The 6,345-nt window shown below is 41.7% G+C and overlaps 1 pseudogene; it reads left to right on the top strand.

Moving 5' to 3' along the window:
* Window positions 1-350: 350 nt before the first annotated feature.
* LOC127684830 (platelet-activating factor acetylhydrolase 2, cytoplasmic-like) lies at window positions 351-4,562 on the top strand (annotated as a pseudogene).
* Window positions 4,563-6,345: the final 1,783 nt, after the last annotated feature.

The raw sequence follows: 6,345 nt of genomic DNA on the forward strand, positions 1-6,345 counted from the left end.
ACTGGATGCAAGCTAGAAGCATTCTTTTTTTTCTTTACAGCCTAACTAGAAAAGATAGTTTTAAGTGCTTTAAGCAGAAGGAGGCATTCAGATACACAAATAGCTAAGTCAACTGTGAAATACATAGTAAGGTTAAAGGGTCATCCTCCTCTCTAATAGGAAATTCCACACACTTTAAAGCTATAATAAAATGATCTGGTCCTTACACAGCAGCAGACAATTGATAATAGAATAGGTGATCCACAAGCAGGCATGGTATATAACAATTTTATAGAACAATGAAGGACAGATTTTTACAAAAGTTTTATTTTTCTTTTAAATGAACATCTGTTTATTTCTGTGCATATGCCATGTGTATTCACGGAGAATCGAAGAGGACAACAGGTTCCCTGAAGCTCACACCCACTACCTCAGGCGGTGGGTGTGAGATGCCTGAGGTAGGTGCTGGAAACTGAGCTTAGGTCTTCTTGAAGCAGCAAGCACTCCTAACAAATGTGCCGTCTCTCTAGCTCCCAAGATAGATTGTTTTGTTTTGTTTTTTGAGACACTGTCTTGCTATGTAGTCCTGACTATCCTGGAACTCATTATGTAGACTAGGCTGGCCTTGAACTCACAGAGATCACCCATCTCTGCTTCCTAAGTGCTGAGATTAAAGGCATGCACCACCTCACCTGGCTCTGGGGATAGACTTCTTAAAAAGATGAATTTGAGGAAAAAGAGAAATGACTTTCAGTATGGATAGAAAGATTCCTTTTTATGCCTTGAACAGAAACTCCACATATTCTCAAGATATAAATGTAAGAACTAAAGGAAGGCTCTCATGAGAGTTGGGAACTGCTTTATGACACATGATTGGACACACTAAAAGTAGGTGGGTCATAAATGTGACAAATTCAAGTGCACCACATCAAGGATTTCTTCTTAACAAAGAACAGATTGCAAAGTGGGCTAGCAGGTGTGATATTTAGCATCTGATGAGCAAACAAACAAGAGTCTTCCAGAAAGGTAAAATAAGAGGAAATATTTTAAAAAGAACTAAATTTCCTAATATACAATTGCACAGAGAGATTTGCTCGCTGCTGAGAGTAAATATAGACATGTCCATATTCATTAGTAAGCAGAGAGATGTAAATTCAACAGATCCATCCAGCTCTTTAGCTTGGCAAGTATAGCAAAGTTTCACCCGAGAGAGAAGGCTTAATAAAGTGTTTGTTCTGAGCTTGGATCTTCTCATGCATCTAAAAAGCTGGGAGTAGTGTTGGAGACCAGCTCTAACAGGTAAACTGAGGCAGGGCATGGTGTTTGTGATTGATCACTCAGCAGACTTTTCTCCAAGGAAACAAAAATTGATTATCTGGGACTGGTGGAGAACTCTCTGGGGCTGGAGAGAGGGGGTAAAATAGCACAGAGACGGGGGTGGGGGGTGGGGAGTGGGGGATGGGGGTGGAAAGAGAGTCTCTCTCTCTCTCTCTCTCTCTCTCCCTGTGGAAGGGACAAAGATCCAGCAAGTTTATGTTTTCTCTTAGAACATATATATCCCAGTAAAATCTTTCAAGCAGTACAACAATCACAATGTGGTTTAATTCTATTTTTCTTTAAGTGAGCAATTACAATAACTATACATTAAGAAAAAACATGTTCCCCAATACCCTCATATGAACAGATGTCTTGCATATTATGGAAAAAACCACAAATTATTCCAAGAACACACATACATTTGTAACTAAGCAACTTGTTATAGGTTAGCAACATATAAGCAAGCAAGGTAATTTTCTCAGCTAGTTTCTCTTACCAGCAGGCATCAATTTGATGTTACAAAGAAAGGATCAATTATTTATCTTAAAAAGTAAACTTATAAAAATCCTAAAAGAATCACAAATCTAAACTTTTATATAAAAAACAATCAGTCATTGTTTTACTTTAAATCCTTGGGGTAGCCTTCCGTAGCCTTCAGTAGCCAAACCTAGCTGATCCTGTGCCACAGCACTCCGTACCCAACTATCACCAGGAGAGAGCTGATCTCCAAGGAATGCAGACAAGCCTGTGAGCACAGGTAAAACTACCACTTCTGTTCAAATTCCTAGCCCAAGAGGGACCCACCCAGAGCCATCAAGACACAGGAACCAAGAAACGGCCAGGGTCAGGATCCTTCCAGTTTCTGTCTGCACCCCAGAGCAGACCCTGTGCCACAGCTCTCCATATCCAAATTCCCCCAGGAAAGAACTGGTCTCCCAGGAGTTCTGACACACAGGCTTACAGGAAGGACAAGCCACAGTCAGAGACAACAAGACCAGCTCACACCAGAGATAACCAGATAGCAAGAGGCAAGGGCAAGAACAAAAGCAACAGAAACCAAGGCTACTTGGCATCATCAGAACCCAGTTCTCCCACAACAGTGAGGCCTGGATACCTCAACACACCACAAAAGCAAGACTGATTTAAAATCACATCTCGTGATGATAATAGAGGACTTTAAGAAGGACATAACTAACTCCCTTAAAGAAATGCAGGAGAATACTGGTAAACAAGTAGAAGCCCTTAAAGAAATCACACAAACCCTTTAAAGAATTACAGGAAAACACAACCAAACAGGTGAAAGAATTAAACAAAACCATGCGGGATCTAAAAATGGAACTAGAAACTATAAAAAAAAAAAAAAGGGAAAACTCTGGATCTAGAAAACCTAGGAAAGAGATCAGGAGTCATAGATTCAAGCATCACCAACAGAATAGAAGAGATAGAAGAGAGAATCTCAGGTGCAAAGATACTGTAGAAAACTTTGACACAATAGTCAAAGAAAATGCAAAGAGATCTTAACCCAAAACATCCAGGAAATCCAGGACACAAACCTAAGGATGATAGGTATAGAAAAGAGTGAAGACTCCCAACCTAAAGGGCCAGTAAATATCTTCAACAAAATTATAGAAGAAAACTTCCCTAACCTAAAGAAAGTGATGCCCATGAACATACAAGAAGTCTACAAAACTCCAAATAGACTGGACCAGAAAAGAAATTCCTCCTGTCACATAATAAGCAAAACACCAAATGTCAAAAATGAAAAAAGAATATTAAAATCAGTAAGGGAAAAGGTCAAGTAACATGTGAAGGCAGACCTATCAGAATCATACCAGACTTCTCAACAGAGACTATGAAAGCTAGAAGATCCTGGGCAGATGTCATACAGACCTTAAAAGAACACAAATGCCAGCCCAGGCTACTATACTCAGCAAAACTCTCAATTACCATAGATGGAGAAACCAAGGTATTCCATGACAAAAACAAATTTATACAATATATTTCCACAAGGAGGGAAACTACACCCTAGAAAAAGCAAGAAAGTATTCTTTCAACAAACCCAAAAGAAGATAGCCACACAAACATAAAAATGACATAAAAAATAACAGAAAGCAACAATCACTACTCCTTAATATCTGTTAACATAAATGGACTCAATTCCCCAATAAAAAGACAGAATAACAGACTGGATATGTAAACAGAACCCAGCATTTTGCTGCATACAGGAAATGCACCTCAGTGTCAAAGACAAACACTATCTCAGAGTAAAGGGCTGGAAAACAATTTTCCAAGCAAATGGTCCCAAGAACAAGCTGGAGTAGCCATGGACTAAGGCTGATCTTCAATAGCAACAAAAACAACAGAAAGTCCACATATATATAGAAGCTGAACAACCCCCTACTCGATGATAACTTGGTCAAGGAAGAAATAAAGAATGGAATTAAAGACTTTAGAATCTAATGAAAATTAAGGCAGAACATACCCACATTTATGGGACACAAGGAAAGCAGTGCTAAGAGGAAAACTCTTGAAGTTGAACCAAACCAGTTGGAGAACAAGAACACTCTCCACTCCTGTTGGAAAATTCTCTCATGTATGTCCTCTCATCTGGCTATCCTTGGGGCCTAGTGGGTGCACCAGTGGGCAAAAGTGTGTGTGCACGTGCTGTGGATCCTTCAGGATGCCTCTGCTAGGAAGACTATCCTCAATGTCTTCCCAGGAGGACCGAATCTGATGACCTTGTAGGGCAGCATTGACATGAGCCACATGGCTGTGATGGGACACTCCTTTGGAAGAGCTACAGCTGTTCTTGCTTTGACCCAGGAGGTCCAGTTTCAGTGTGCTATAGCCCTGGCTCCTTGGATATGGCCTCTGGAACAGGACTTTTACCCCAAATCCCAGGGCCCTGTGTTCTTTATCAATGTCGAGAAATTCCAGAAAGGAGTCAATAGAGATTGTCAACCTGATGAAGAAGATATGTGCCGAGCTCAAGCAGTCCAGGATTGTGACTGTCCTAGGAGCTGTTCATTAAAGTCAAACTGACTTTGCCTTTGAGGCAGGCAACCTGATTGCTAAATTCTTTTCCATTAACATTCGTGGGACCTTGGGACCCTTGTGAAGATCAAGAGGTCATGGTGTGGGCCATGTTGGTTTTCCTGCAGAAACACCTTGACCTGAAGGAAGACTATGATCAATGGAGCAGCTTCATCGAAGGCATCAGACCATCACTCATCCAAGGAGCCCTGCGCTATCTGTCCAGTCTATAGGTCACTTGAGCTGAGTTTCCACTTAGGAACTGCCCAAGGATTCTTGCAATCTATCGGCAGGACCCTTTTTCCCAGATTGAGAAGATGTAATCAGAGCTGGATACTTTGCTCTTGGGATTGTTGATCTTAAGTGCATCTTAGAACAGATTGTGGATGAATCACTGGCTGATTGGGAAGCGGATTTTATTTTTAAGTCAAGGACTCATGACCCAGACTGGCTTTGAACTTACTACATATTGAGGATGATCCTCTTTCTGAATGACAGACATCACCACTATACCTGGCTTGTATTCAGTGCTGGGAATCAGACCTAATGTGAGCCACTGTGCCTGACTTGAGTTAAAGACTATGAAATACTTATGTGCTGAGAACCTGTTCTCAATAACAGTGGTCCTCACCTCTGTTCCAGGTCCTGTTTCCTTAAGTAAGAACCCATTAGATCCGTGGTACCTATTTTGGGTTGACTTTATGGTGATTTGCCTGTAAAGGTTAGGCAGACCGCTCTACTAACTGACCATATCCCCTACTCTTGGTAAGCTAACTCCTAGGGTAAACCAAGAGAGTAAGTCATAGGGTGGGACTGCCTGAGTCCCTCAGCCCCAGGCGAAGCCCCATGGAGCCTGGATATGACAACTTGACTGGGAAGCCCACTCTTTCACCTTGGGGAATTGTTGCTTCATGAAGCCAAAAGCCAGATGGAAACCTTAGGGTTTTCAGCTTTGCCTGGTGCTCTCCACCTGCCCTCTCTGTCTCCAGGGTTGTCTTCCCATCATATGAAATACAGTAATGGACACTTTACTGTCATGCTTAAGAGCCCATGTGGGGCAAACAGTATTGTCCTCAGAACATAGACACTAAGGAGCCCCTTAGAAGCTCGGTGTCTTTGAGGTTTTGCAAGTATATCTTGTCAGGACACACCTGAGTAAGTTGAGATGGGCTGGGAACTATTCACGGAGCTGAGTGGACATTTGCATGGGCCACAGAGAATACCGGGTTGGCCAGCTCAACTCCGGGAATGTTCTAGAGAGGTCTGAAGTTAGCTTCATCCTGTCTCTTATTCAAACCAGGGTGCTTTATTTATCTGTTTTGTTTTGTTCCTGATTTTTTTTTGTTGTTGTTGTTTTTTGAGGCCATACCCCAATTTAAGTCAAGAAACCTATCCAGTTTGTTTCATCCTGTTTTGTTGAGTATTGATGCTCATGTTTGCCTAATAGCAAGTTATAATACCATTTGTTTAATTGACATTAGAATGAGTTGGAGAATTCCTTTGCTTGCTAATCATGTGTGCCTACATAGAAAAATGGAGTCTTCCCACAGTTCCAAGCTTAGTGGGAAGGCCCGCCTAGGACGGTATCTCTGCCATACAAGATATGTCACCAAAGTCCAAGGAGGGAAGAACCCCGGAAGGGCAAGTGTAGATCAGAAATGTATCTCTGCGTAGTAGTCCAAGGTCAGGGCTACCAAAGTGATCCAGATAGGTGTGCACACATCTGGAGGCTCTGCAGCTACACAGATCACTGCATAAATCAGAGCAAATACTGTTGTCTTCCCGACCTCAATTTCTGCATATGTAAAATGAGGGCCTGTGTTACAAATGGTTGGAATGATTGAGTGGGGGGATGGTAACCCCTGGGTTATTAAATGGCCATTTACATATCCCACAATGTGCTTTCTAATTGTTTGAATATTAAATGTTTCCTAGTCAGAAAAAAAAAAAAGAGGAAAACTCATAGCTCTGAGTGCCCCCATAAAGGAACTGGGGAGAGCATACACTAGCAGCTTG

Source organism: Apodemus sylvaticus, chromosome 1 (assembly GCF_947179515.1).
Source record: "Apodemus sylvaticus chromosome 1, mApoSyl1.1, whole genome shotgun sequence".
Lineage (NCBI taxonomy): Eukaryota > Metazoa > Chordata > Mammalia > Rodentia > Muridae > Apodemus > Apodemus sylvaticus.